Source organism: Hylaeus volcanicus, chromosome 7 (genome assembly GCF_026283585.1).
Source record: "Hylaeus volcanicus isolate JK05 chromosome 7, UHH_iyHylVolc1.0_haploid, whole genome shotgun sequence".
Lineage (NCBI taxonomy): Eukaryota > Metazoa > Arthropoda > Insecta > Hymenoptera > Colletidae > Hylaeus > Hylaeus volcanicus.
Genome location: NC_071982.1, coordinates 20,088,745 through 20,103,150, shown reverse-complemented (window position 1 = coordinate 20,103,150; position 14,406 = coordinate 20,088,745). Strand labels below are relative to the sequence as shown.

At 44.1% G+C, this 14,406-nt stretch overlaps 1 protein-coding gene across 1 annotated transcript in view; it reads right to left on the bottom strand.

The window, feature by feature from the left end:
• The window catches only part of LOC128879320 (balbiani ring protein 3-like), a 24,515-nt gene extending 12,878 nt beyond the window's left edge, over positions 1-11,637 (bottom strand). Inside the window, exons 1-2 of the mRNA XM_054128345.1 lie at positions 11,235-11,637; positions 10,247-10,736 (exon numbers count right to left, since the gene is read on the bottom strand). The gene's annotated coding sequence lies outside the window, so the exon portion shown is untranslated. The remainder of the gene's footprint in view (positions 1-10,246; positions 10,737-11,234) is intronic.
• Positions 11,638-14,406: the final 2,769 nt, after the last annotated feature.

Below are 14,406 nucleotides of genomic sequence, written 5' to 3'. Positions count from 1 at the left end.
GCCAGCAGGAATTTTTCTGTTTCATTTCTTTCGAACCAGAGAACGTTGACAGTGAAAAGCAATTCCTCGAATATCAAAAGCTCGGACGAGCCAAATGTAAACACAGAATAGAAACCTCGACCGAATAACTGCAACGTTGGGTTCCGGATTTTCTTGGATATTTTATTTCGGAACGACCGACTCCCGCAAAATCCGCCGGGCGAATGTTCGTCAACGGTTGTCGTTCTGTTAAAAAAAAAATTGAACGAAAGAGCGTCAATGCTCTACGCGGGCAAAGAACGCTGATCGGCGAATTCTTTCATAGCGAAGCGAAGTCGAGACACTTCTGCCCGATCCGTTCGCGATCAGTGAGCGACAATGGTTCCGCACCTTCGAAAGAATGTCAAGCAGCTAATTCTTGCACTTTATAAATCAATGTATCAAGGATAAAGAACTCGGAATCGAGTACCTATTCATCTAACAAACCAAAGGCCATCGCGTCCAAATTTAATCGCTCGTGTAAGCTATGTATAAGCTATGTATAAGCTCGTATGCAGCGAGAGATCGAATTGATTCCGAACTGAATTAAAGAGCAAGTTTTCCTCTATATTTAGGCCGGTCCACGGGCGAGAAGATCGAGGGCTCTCCGAAAGCTGGTAGACAGGATGTGGGTCACTTCGTCATCGGAGTTCCTTCCGGGTCGAGAGCGGCTCTGCTCTCTCGCGTTGACTTTCTATTGTCATACCCATGCTCGAATCCACGTATGACGATGCCGTTCGTGCGTCATCGGCGGAACACTTTTCGAAAGGTACTTTTAAACGAGTTCCAGGGTACCGCGTCCCCGCGTCGGAGATGATCCGGCGCGGGTCATCGCCCGATGGAAATCGTGGACGACGGACCGAGTCGAATACCAGAATCGAACGGTGGACTACTTACAAAAAACCATCTTCGTGCACGGTTGTATCCTCCTCGCGAGGCTAAGTAGCCCAATGGGTACCGATGAAAATAGAAAGTGCGCGCGTATCGTCGATAGCTTTCGGTCGATGATGCCCGTTGGAACGTTCGGGTCGAGAATCATCGGAAACTGGAAGATTCCAGAGCGGAAGAACTATTTTGGAGAGTTTCGAAAATAACCAAACTCTCGAAAGAGTCGAATGTTCGATAGGTCGTTGTTCGAAAGTATCGAGGTGTAAAGTTATATGTTTCCGAATAAAATAAAATAGCGGAGTATTCCACGTCGTAAAGCATCCCTATACCCACGGCATCCTGTATAAGACTGGGAGAGTTAGCGTTCAACTTACGACCGGTAGCGCGCGTTGCAGCGCAGTCCCTGCATAACAGATTGCCATTTTACGTCGTCGATTCGCAACTTCCTACATTTCTTTTTTCCGGACTTTCTTTCGCTAGAAAGTCGCTTCGTTCTCCTCGCGTGAATAGCCTAGCTGATGGTGATCGAACGACGCAAGAACGACGGGAAGTGCGTCACGCGAAATCTACAAGAGTTAACTAAAAAATTAACGGCGGAATATTCTACGCCTTTTGCCAAAGCTTTGTGTTCACTCTAACTTTTACTAAGTTTTACTAAGTCGTTATCGATCCCATCGACGGCGAGAACTTCTACCGGGCGAAACCACGTTCGAAAACGGTCGACTCCAACCTCAGAGGCAAGACGCGGAATTCCTTAAAAGCGTCTGTACGCCAGGAAATGGATTCTATCTAGACAATAACGACCATTACCTCTCATACAGGAAGCCGTCTCGCATGCAATATGCATACCCGCGATATTGTGCCCCATTAAGAAGATGCCTCTACCGCGGTTAAAACCGAGGAAGGTTTCCCGCCCTTTCGTTCAACAACTCTCCGCTTTGACAAGCCGTTTTGTTCCCGCCAGTCGTTGAAATGCACCGCGTTTAAACTCTCGAGCAGAGTTTCCGCGTGCGAAACTTCCTGGCGCCGGTAATGTGGGATCGATTTTATAAAATGATTGAATTTCATTTACAGTTGAAACATCGCACGTAATTTCTTTCGGCGATAAGTTAAGGTTGCCCTATTATGCTATATCAAAGTAACGCGTTCTTGGCGCCAGTAATAATCGTCGGATGTGGGAACTTTGCGTTAGGTTGTTTCGCGAGTACCGAACGACAGCTGGCGAGCTAACGGGCCTTACCGTTTCCCACCGAGCGGATATTATCGGCGTCGCTGTCGTTGCTCCCTTCGTTTTCAGCGAACGACAGGCCTGACTGCCTGCGAACTTTGGTCCAGTCGTTAGCTTTGCGCATGGAAGCATGAAAGGTAAGTATTTCATAGGTGAATAAACTTCTCTTGGGTTCGTCGAGAATAGGAGGTGTTAGGCCGAACGCACACGGGCGCAACAGATTTGAAATTAGTGTTGCAAACCGTTTGCGCTCTTTGTTTTACCTACTCCGCTATCTTTGTTTTAACTAGATCCACGATCGCATGCAACTAGTTTCAGAGCGCTTTGAAACTGATCAGTTGCGCCCGTGTGCGATCGGCCTTAGAGATGAGCGATGGGACCAGTCCAATGATCTACACGTTGATACGGGTACGTAGTAATTCTCAAGTATTTTTTTTTCAATTCCTGACTCGATTTACTGTAATTAAAAAAAAAAAATGAAGGGAATGCTCCAAATCAATACTAGAACATCGGTATTAATTTCTCCAGAGTTCAGATCAACTAAACTAACTAGTCATAGCTCGTCCCGATTCCCATGGTCGTTACAAACTCCGTACTGACACGCGAACACATTGCAAGAGCTCGTAGATATGAGCACGAGGAAACCCCACCGTTAATTCAGTTCGCAAACCTGGTCGAAGCCTTGGAAACGCCGCGATCGTTTTTGGCTATCGAATATCGCAAACCACGCGCTGCGAGCCAGGTGAAACAACATCGACGGCCACGACGGATGCCCTGTTTGGGACAGCCACGGACATACCGCGTAGAAAATTCATCGAGAATCTACTTTCGAGACCGACTCATCACGATACGAGTCTCTCTTCTCGATACCGTGTACAGAGAAAGCGGCAAGAAAGTTGATTTTGAAGATGCTCGAAACTTTCTGAATCTTTCAGAGTTTCTACGCGTTACTCGACGATACGCACACGTATGTACCTCCAAGGATAGACGAGAGAAAGAAGGACCGCTCTTGGAAGAAACGTGGGACGCGGATGAGTACTTGAAAATAAAATGAAATTGCGTACTTGCATCGATGTATTTGTATTTCGGTGAGTTTACGTCAAAGTCGCGTCCAAAGCGATCTCTAGGTGGCGGAGGAAGCGGCCTTCAGCGTCCACTCGATTCTAATTCCGCCTGTAGCCATTTCCGTTCTCGTCGGGATTTCGCAAGCGTGTCACGAGGTGGCCGGGTTGGGAATCTTGTTCAACGCACCCCCATTCTGATTCGTGAATGCCGCGTTCCCCATTGTTCGAGGTCTCTTCGAAAAGGCTTCCGGCCGCGAATTCGCGTCGCACTTTTTCGTTTGTTCTTGTTTCGCTCGCGAGCCACTGTGTCGCACAATGGCACGCGATCGTCCAATGGGAAAACGCACACAAAGCGTGCCAGAAGCTTCGCGACACGTGTGCTCAAGGAACATTTCACCGTTCCAGTTGTTTCTTTCTTTCTTTCGTTTCATTTTTTTTTTCTTCTTCTTTTTCTCTATATCCTCTGTTCCCGCGGAGACAGCGCGGAGGACGCTCTTTCGAGGCTGCTCTTTTCAACGGCGGACACAATGCAGGGTGGACAGGGGAGACGGTATTATTAGTAGCGCGTGGAAAAGCTGCGTTCACAAACTTTCTACCGCCGAGCGGACAGCTCAGAAGCGATCTGGAACACGCGATAGCTGCGGAACGTTTCCGCGTGTAAACCGTCCGCGGTCGGTCGTGAGAAACAGAGGCGTTATCGGGGCGTTAATCAGATCGGAACACGATCGCTCGCGGCGTTTTCATACTGACACCGATCCTCCGCGCGGTACTCGTGTAACGACGGAATACGATCGATCATTGACTCGCGATTCGTCGAGTGTTGGAGGTAGACTCGAGAGGAGATTGCGTTCAAGCTCGAAAGACAAAGTTACTTCAAATTTTCAAGATCGACTGGATTAATGCGAGATGGCTGTCGCAACCATTAAGGGTGTTGCCCCTTGACGTTCGGCAAGCGAGCAGTGTAAAGCCGGCGACTGAGACTTGCAACAGAACGCTGTAATGTAACTGTTCGGCACGAATTGTACGGTTCGGCACCAGCGTTACATTACAAGATCGTTTTTGGAATCACGAGTGCTCGCTTCGAACTCTCGGCTGAATTCTCTCTAAATGCTTCCTACTCGATTCAGTGAAAAGTAGACGATCAAAGAGGTTCGTGAAAAAACCGACAGACCAGTGGAGCACGCAAGAGCGCAAGAGTCCGTCCAGACTAAGCGAATTGCTCGCGTTACGTTACAATGTTCTGTTGCAAGTCAGTCGCCGGCTTAATATGATTCTAACCGATTGATACGCTTCTGCGGACTGCTTTTTTTTCTCGGACCTATTTGTCTTTCACTCTCTATCCTTTTGTACGTTCGACGATCGACTCGAGACAAATGTAAACGAAGAATAGAAACCTCGACTGGACAAATGCAATGTCGAGGACTACGAGATCGAGCGTTCTATCTCCGAAGTGGTTGTTAGTGGTGGACCACATGATTTTGCGACGACTGTATCCGCGTATCGCGCGGAAAGAAAACGAACTGCAAGTCCGGGGAGCGTTAAAAGATTCACCCGTTGCTCGGCACAGTTCCGAATGAATGCGGATAAATAAACGCCGCGCAGAAATGCACGGAAACTTGTCTATTTTCGGGGCTCGGATTCCGTTTCGTGTCTCCTTTTCGTACGAAAACGAGGACGTTCCAATTTCTGTGAGCGCCGACAGATTTTCCCACGGGAAACGGCCGCTTGGAAGTTTCGTCCGTGCCACGGCGAGACGTTGGACGATACCGCCTGCTGCGGAAATATCCTGGCTCGCGTCGATACCGCGTACCGAAATTCGGTCTGCATGCGATCGAGAAGTTTGAATACTTTTCGAGAACACCCTCGGGAGAATCTGTCTGTCAACGAACTTCGATGCAATTAACTTCTACGCGCGCGTCAAGCGTTGTAGAACGCGGAGAGGGAAATAATTTTACATAGAATTTTTGTAAAAATTACGCTTTAAAGCTCAGCCTTAGTCGAACTTATTAGTAGAACCTCCGAGAGTATCGGAGAGACGAATTAGTTTTAGCTGAAAATTTCGTCGAAAGCATCGAAAGTATCGAAACCTGTTATTCTGTATTTCATCATCGGCGCGTTGATATTTCAGCGACAGGGATATTGATTCGTCGTAAATCTTCGACGCCTGTCGGAACGTAGACGACTGCAATTTAACGTTTCTTTACCTCTCGTTTCCTAAAAAGAAACTTTCTATTTTCCCGGAAACGTATATTCGCGGATTCCTTCGAGTAGCTTCCCGGAAGCAAACGAATCGTGTGAAAGAATATTTGCCTACGTAATGTTCGAGAGGAGGTCGAGAAGACGAAACTCTGCACGAGTTCGACAGTGGAGCTCGAGTGGTTTTTCCGTCGAAACGTCTGGTAGCGTTCTAGCGAAGATTTGGCTCCAATTAAGTTCGATGCACGCGTTACCGTTGTACCGCGATCGTAATCTAAGAAAAGACGCGAGATAAGCTGGAAGAAAAGCTTCGAAAAGACGGTCGTCCGTGGTTTTAATGATCGCCGTTTGGCTCGCAGAGGTGGGCAAATGGTTTCTTTGAGGAGAACCGCGGCTACGTAGCAGCTTTCTTCGTGAAACGCTATTGGAAATTCTTTGTGGCGCTCCCGCAGGAAGCTAGCGAACTCTGTGACTACCAAGTGGTTGATTCAAGCGTATACGTTACGAGCACAAAGAACGTCGGGGCCACGCGGTAAATATTTTGCGCGACGTCGTCCGCAAAGTTGTTATTTAAATTGCTCCTGGACCACGTCGACGGGCCACGTCAACTTACGGTTAACAATTACAACGTGGAGAAAATTTAATTCGTACTTACTACGCGAATACGCTCCCGGAATGCAATCTAAACTGATTTACAATGGTGTAGATTTTCAGCGTTGCATTAAATACCAACTTATTCCGTGTAACTGTATTCCGTAGAATCTCGTGGAATTATTCAATTTTGTTTGGATTTTACCAAAAAACCATTTTCGGTCAGAGTTGCGGCACCTTCGCAAAAGTCGCGTCGCGTTAAATATTGCTTACGGGAAACGCGGTTCGGCTAACAAATGGGTGGATGTTAACGAAGAGAACGGTCCAAAGAGATTTTGCATCAGAGACGTTCTGTTTGCGCGCAAACGAACTGCCAGGCCTTCCAGCCGCTTTTAATGGAGGATAACTTTGAGCTTTGTTTGCTTGTAACAAGCGCGAATCGCGAGGTATAATTAAACGGGGGATATCGTTGACTAAAATAATTAATAAACGTCCAACGAGGCCAAAGGTCGAATGAAAGGACCTTTGTCGCGACACGTTCGTTCGCGACGAATACCAAATCTAGATTCAAGCATGATTCTCGTGTGGGATGATGTACATTTGTATGTACAGTGGGTGTAGAAAGTATTCGTATTGTAATTTATTATCTTCTTTTTTTTTAAACAATAACATTCTACATATTCTCAGAAATCTCTAGAATAAATTACAAAAAAAAAAAAAATAGCTATTTATGTAAGTTGCGAAATTAACGAGAAAAGAACAATTAATCGATAGAAATGTCGAAACAATAAGTATTTGCACAACTGTTTAGAGGTACTTTCCTGGAAATTTGATGTTTTCTAATTCGTACGGAGCAATAAACTAATACGTTTTACGTTACAAACTCTACTGTAAATGGTTCGTCGTAAGAATCGTACAAATGCTTATTGCTTCTATACTTTTACCCACTTTTCGCATTTCTTTTGTTAATTTCACAAATTATATCAACTAGTAAATGTTGTTTGGACTATATCTATCTTAGAGATTTCCGAGAATACGTAAAATATAATTGATTATAAAAAAAGAAGTTGAGAAACTACAATTTCACACAAAAGTTTCTTTCGGATATTGATCGGTGTACGAATAGATTCTGCATCCACTGTATGCATACGTACATTTAAGTTTCAATTCGTTTCCAGAATTTACAAAAATATGAATTTACATAAATATTCAGTCCATCGATAACCGTCAGGAATGATAAAAAATATCGTAAAATTGTCACGGAACGCGCGAGTTTCGGAGCGGTGGTTATTTCGTCCGAGTGGACAATCCCCTACTTTAAATGGCTCGTATCTATGTTTCAAGGAACGCAATAAAACTGCACGTAGAACTGAAAATTCGCTCATCCGTTATCTCGTAACGCTGCAATTACGTTGTTTCTTGCTCCAGGAACGCCAAAAAACTCGGATTACGAGAGCGGATAAGCTGGTCACGTACGTGCAATTTTCACCGACTCGGCGTACACGGAACGTCCTACAAATTGTGGGCGTAACTTCCAGCATGAATTCAGCGCGCGAAAGTACCGGAAAAAAAAAAAAAAATTTTATGCAGAGTGGATGCACCGGGAGCGAAACGTGGGCCAAAAAATCTTTATCAATTTTTGCTTGTTAATTGTTCATCGTGGAACGAAAGATCTTTGAATTACAATTTATGTAGGTTTCGTGTAGCTTAAAATAAAATTCGCTCCGGTTTCAAAAATATTGTCTTAAGGGAAAATTTCCGTCTAGAGGCGTAATTACTAAGATCTGTTTGGCGCAATCGGTTCGATGGATGTTGAGTTATCGTGGATTCGAGTTGGAAAGATGTAGTTTTGAACGTACCCGATCATCTGGAGCTATGATTTTATATTACTTGCACGAATTTGGAAGAATCCTGTTACTTGTTTATTCAACGTGGCATATACTTTCGATATATACAAAAAGAAATTGAGTCTCTAGAGAGGACTCGCTGCATGTTAAAGGCCACATTTTCCATCGAACGCGACGTAGCTCGTAGCGAAACGTGCGTTGCACAATGCGGCCTTAATAAACGATACGAATCGAGGCGAGGTTGGAATGCAAAGAAAGCACGGAACGATTAATACCCGAGACGCATCGCGAGATGTTCGCGAACCGTCGCGTTGGAAATCCATCGGTTCGCGTTACCAACGACTGGGTCCCGGTTCCAGGAATAAGCCAGCGTAGAAATTGCGTTCTTGTTGCCGTTTAGAAAGTACACGGGCAAATGGACATGTACCGTAGATTTCACGAGAATTAATTGACTCGGTAATTCGCAACGGACTGCCGCGCCGTGGGGGGATTCGACGCGATCGCTGAAATTCACGCGCATGCACGCCCGTAATGAAAAATCATGCGAATCGCTCGCTGTAACCGTACGTACAATTTCGCACAACTGTTTCGATTAAAAATAAATACAGGGGAACATTGGAATAAGGGCATCGTCCCAGCTTGTACAACGGTTCGCATAAACATCCGTTTGGATGGATTTTGAATACAGTGGGTGTAGAATGTATTCGATCAATTTCCCAAAAAAACTCTTGTGTGAAATTGTAGTTTCTTAACTTCTTTTTTTATAATCAATGATATTTTACAATATAAATTCTCGGAAGTCTCTAAGATAGATATAGTCCAAACAACATTTACTAGTTGATATAATTTGTGAAATTAACAAAAGAAATGCGAAAAGTGGGTAAAAGTATAGAAGCAATAAGCATTTGTACGATTCTTACGACGAACCATTTACAGTAGAGTTTGTCACGTAAAACGTATTAGTTTATTGCTCCGTACGAATTAGAAAACATCAAATTTCCAGGAAAGTACTTCTAAACAGTTGTGCAAATACTTATTGCTTCAACATTTCTATCGATTAATTGTTCTTTTCTCGTTAATTTTGCAACTTACATAAATAGCTATTTTTTTTTTTTTTTTTGTAATTTATCTATTCTAGAGATTTCCGCGAATATGTAGAATGTCATTGTTTATAAAAAATAAGTTAATAAATTACACTTTTACATAGTTTTTTTTGGAAATTGATACGAAACAACTTTTTAATATATATATTTCATTGAAGCCAATTTTCGGTTTCATCGTTTCAGTGACCATCGACTCGAACCGAAATCTCGTAATTGGTTCCGGCTCGGTTATTTTCAGCCAACAGCTTTGCTAATTATTGGCAACCATTTTTTGCAATACTTTCCTGATTCGGGATAATGGTTGACTAATTGGTGAAAATTGATTAACTTACGATTTGCAATTATTCGAGGATAAGTATTTCAAGGATCGTGAATTCATAGTTTAATTACGAAAACTACGAAAAAACTGAACGGAGACGTGTCTGGAAGCTCGTCTAATACCGGTATACATTAACCGTTTACTTTGTAAACGCAAACTCTTCCTTAAACGGAACGCCAGCCATAAGCCGACGTTTCGAGCGAAATGAAAATTTCACGAGTCTTTGCGGGACGTTTTTAATCAATTGCAATAAAAGGCTAGATGAACACGCGGAAGACAAGTCTGGGAACGAATTTCTTCTTTCCACGTTGAAAATGACGCGATAAAACCGCTTTTAAAACGCGAGCTATACGAGAACTGATGAAACCATTCCGTGCATCTATATATTTAAGGAACTAAGCAACAATTTACGACAGCCGTATCGCTCTAAGGACTCTACGCGTATTTCCAAAAAATGCAACATAGTCGATTGTTCGAAACCTCTAAACTGAGAAGACACTTTATAAAAGAAAATGTTTAACGTCGCACAAAGTGATTTTTTGGTGGACGATACATTCCCGCGGTTTTCTAATCTTCGCAAATTCAAAATGTCCGCTCATAAACGTTAACTTTTTTTTCGTGTTTATCGTATCGGTCTTAATACACGCCGCTTGCAACTAATTTAAATCTTTACAACGCCCATGGTGCACTTCGCTTCACTTTTCCGGATTATTCTTTAATGTTGAATTCGGTGAGATCAGGAATATTCTAAATTGAATTAACACCGATACATTATTTTCTACTCCTGTACGTAATTATCAACTCCTTGCCTTTTTCCCTTCTCTGTCCTATTTCTATTCTATTATCGCGATTCCATATTCGCAACGAACGGAGCACAAGTACGACTATCCGAGACGAATAATCGCGTTCGCGGAAACTTGGTTAAATAAAAAAAAAAAAAGAAAAAGAAAAAAAAGAAAAAGAGATTAAGTAATCGGTGGTAAAAGACTCACCTCGATTTCTGTTATCCACGGAGGAGACGCGTAGCAAATTAATCCTCGTGCTCTCCTCGCGAACAGGTTCCGTTGCACAACGTCAGTTTCTAGCACTGTTCCGTGGAAATCTGATTTCCGTTGAAATTCCGTAGAGGCGCGTGGCGTGGGTTCGCCACCGTACACAAGCGTTAATTGGCCGAGGGAAACGAACGTTTCGTTCGATTCGAAATCGCGCCGCCGTTTCGCAAGTTTCGCGCGCCTTTTCGCTAGCTCAGTTCGCGTCGAGTGTCGTTCGTGCACTGTCCTGGCTTCGTTGCGTTCGACGGAGCCAGGCCTCGTATGATGACCCCCTTCTAGAATTTTATGGCCCTCTCGACGTACGCCAGCCCCTCTGGACACCCGCCGTGACGCCCGCCCGACCGATGAATGTCATACTGTTGTGTTCAATCGGCCGATCGAAAATTTTTCCCTCGCAGCGATTGACCTCTGCCACCAGACAACCGTCCCGCTGGAAAAACATCAAATGAATCGCTCGAAAAGCAAATAACTCTGTGGCTAGGTTTATATTTTTTTTTTTACTTCCACGAAAGCGACCCGTTGTAGCATTTATTTGTTGTGACTTCGAACCTTTACCGACCGGTAGCTTATCGACGCTTTACCGACCGGTAGCCTGTTAATCGGCTTTTTTTGCCGAGACAACCGATAATTTGTACAAGTATCGATCGAGAAACGATCGTCGAAATAAAAAAACATCGTAATTATACGTCCAAACGATACCGGTCGATAAATTGTTAAGGTCCATTTTGAAGTTAAGGAATTATATTTCACGGGCAATAAAGAATAACTTGCGGAGAAAAGTTTTCTACTAAAGTAACGGATACGATTAAAACAAAAGGGAGTGTAAGAATTGATCTCCGTGGCATCGAGACGAACTATAAATAGTTAGTATAAAGAATCGTAAACATTATAGACCAACATATATATGATGGTTACATCCGATGCTTACATTTCAACAATAGATGAAACGGGTCATCGATCGACTGGATGACCCAAAATCAACCGAAATTATGCTGCCACAGCAACGGCCTTTGCTACGAGACACCGTCTATACATATGTCTATACATATTCAAACGGTGGATACCGTGAACCTCCAGCGCACTCTTTTTCCTCGTTTTGTGTCTTCCCATTCCTCTTCTGTTTGTATTTTATTCAGAAGAACCGTAGTGTCCTGGGAAAAATTCGCGTGACTTACGATGATCGCGTCCAGCGATGCATTGAAAAGGATTGGAGTTGTCGGGCCGAAAACTTGAATCGTGGCGTTAATGATTCGTTTATCGGACTCTCCAGAATTCGTCTGACGCTAAAACATGTCAATGACAGGTAGTTAAAAAAAATATGCAGCTAATTAAAAATGCTAGCTCGCAGTGATGGCTCTCAGTTTTCCCCCAATGGGTACTCCCAGTGGGAACCACGAGGAGCTGGCCACTTGCTCGATCATGACTTCTTCAGGACTATGTAACTCGAACACTAGACCGACAGACCGATTCCAAGCCTTGAAGAAGTCATGATCACTCCCGCCACAATAATTACATGATTCATAAAAATGTATACTTTTTTGGCACACTTACCTTATACTTGTTACTTATGCGGGTTCGATATAAATAGAACGTCGCACGATAAAGCACACGATTACGAAAAAGTAACGGTGACCTTCGAACGTTAGATACCCGTTTCGCCCTCGGTCCTTTCTTTTTCCGTTGTTCGGGAGAAGCACAGCCTCCAATACCCAACGGGAGACTTGAGAAAAATTCATGCGGATCGTACGAACATGTTTGGAATTCGATTCCCGAACTTACGGCCCTCGGGCGATTCCACGTCGTATCGATCACTTTTTGCGACCGATGTCGGAGATTTTGTTCAAACTGAAATATAATGTAGTCCACGTAACCTTAGCACGGGGTTTGGTTATCGTTGTACTGGTTTCGCCTTTGAAAAATATAGGGATTTGAATATACAAACGAATTTTTGTTCGCGGCTAATTTTCATTTAAATTGGCAAACATTTTTCGCGGACTGCGTCGTATTTCAATTTCAACGAAATCCTCGACGTTCGCGGCGTGGGACGAACCTCTTCCAATTCGACGGTACTCTTCGCCGTATTAGCCGCGGACGGGAGAAAAAAGATGCGGTTTTCAGCGGCTGCATCCGCAGGACGAGGAGCCAACTGGCTGTCGAGGCCACGGCTGTTTCCGTGTGCACGTGTACCGTACGTACCCGTAGTTCTTCTCTCCTTTCCATTTTTCTCGCCGAAAGGATCCGGCGTAATTCTAGCGCGCACGCTGAAAATTAATGTGGCTCGAGGTGGTACGCGCGGAATTCGATCCAACGGCGACCCGCTTCTTCACCTTTACGGTACTCGCGTTATCCTGACACGACGGGCACGGAAATATGCAGCGAACCGCGCCCGTTTATATTGGCCGTTTCGAACCGCCATCGGTTCTCGTTAACCGAGCACGACGAGCAAGACTATAAATAAAATTATCAACTCGGTTTTTCGTCGGCGATTTCGCCATTGATCTTCGAGAAGTACGTCTCCGGGACGAATGGATTTCGGGGTACCTTATCTACAGAAGAAACAGACGTAGGCATAGAGATAAAGATAGAGCAGGTAAGTTACGCAGTTTGTTACGCAGTTTGTTTCGCAGCGTTTTGTCAAAGGTGCGAGTCGCGCAGCTACGGGACAGCAGAGACGCGAGTGTTACCGATTTCGAGAAGTAGAAGAGAACACAGAGAAGGGAGAGAGAGAGAGCCTTCGGCGTATGCTCTTCCAACATTCCTAGGCGGTAGCCCCCCGAGGCGCTAAACGGAGTACCGTCATCGCGAGGAAAGGCCCAGTGACCGACATTCCCCTTTCCATTCTTCCTGATACTCCTTCGCCCGGATCTCGCCACGATACTGACGCGCGAGCGGCCGACGACCCGTACCCGAGCATCGTAACCGGAACCTCTGGAACCTTCGTCCTGAATTTCCGTCCCAATGGCTCGCTCTCTCGCGCGGTCGAGCACGAACGCAAACTTTTCTGCTCATTTCAGCCGGAACGCCGCCGCCACCGCCAAACTGCGAGCGTTTGCGTGACCGCAGCACCTGGTTCCTAAAAACAAGATAAATTAACGGAAGGCCGGTGCGTGGCAACGCTGTCCGTAAAAAGGAACCACGCTAACTGGAAATACTTCCTTTATTTCTAGCGACTCAACGTCTTTAATTAACCTAGACCCCTTCTTTTTAACCACCTGTACAAAGTTGTAATCCAAGAGGCTTTTATAGAACACCTGTAAAAATCAAAATGCAATATATTGAAAAATTCAAAGACATATTTGAATTTTGATGTATATCTGTTGAATTATATTACATGTACCATTTTGTTCCACACCTTTCCACCTCTTAAGGAATGTACACATTTTATTTGTTTTCAGCCATTCCGATATATTCAGACCTGTATCGCTTACTAAAAATCGGCATGGACTTTCCAGACGGCCCAATAGATATGTATATAATATGTAATAATTGAATGTTACATTCAAAGAGATAGTACAGACTCGTAGTTTTAAGCAAGCTTGAATTTTGAATTTGATTTGCTTTTCTGTAAACGTTACGGTCGGCGCTTGTTTAAAATAACATTGGGTTCGCGTGTTGTTCTCTTTAAAATAAAAGAGAAAAAAAACGAGCACTGTAACAAATTTGTATAACTGTGCACCACGCGTACACTAGCGGTACCTGCGCGTGTAGAGTCTAGCGAATCGTGAAATGTTCGGGTTTGTATTATACATGCTACACTTGCAACAGGAACGAACGGCGAACTTTCAGAGCACTGAAATAATTCGTTCCCCTCGGACCCTGAAAATATCTTTTACATTGTATGTAACATCGAGTAACCTCTAAAATAACATAAAAATACGAAATTCTAAAGATCCCGTGAGCGATATGCGACAGAAATTCGTCCTTGACGTTTTGACCAAAGTGTGTCGATGGAATGTATCTTTTGTTTTCATGTGCTGCCATCTTGGATGGATATTCTATTGTTTTTCGATATATCTCGACGAGCAGTTTCTTCTTGTAACCGTTCATTAGCACGGTTTATGTTATCAAATTAAATCGTTCATAATCGTCTTTTGTGTGGC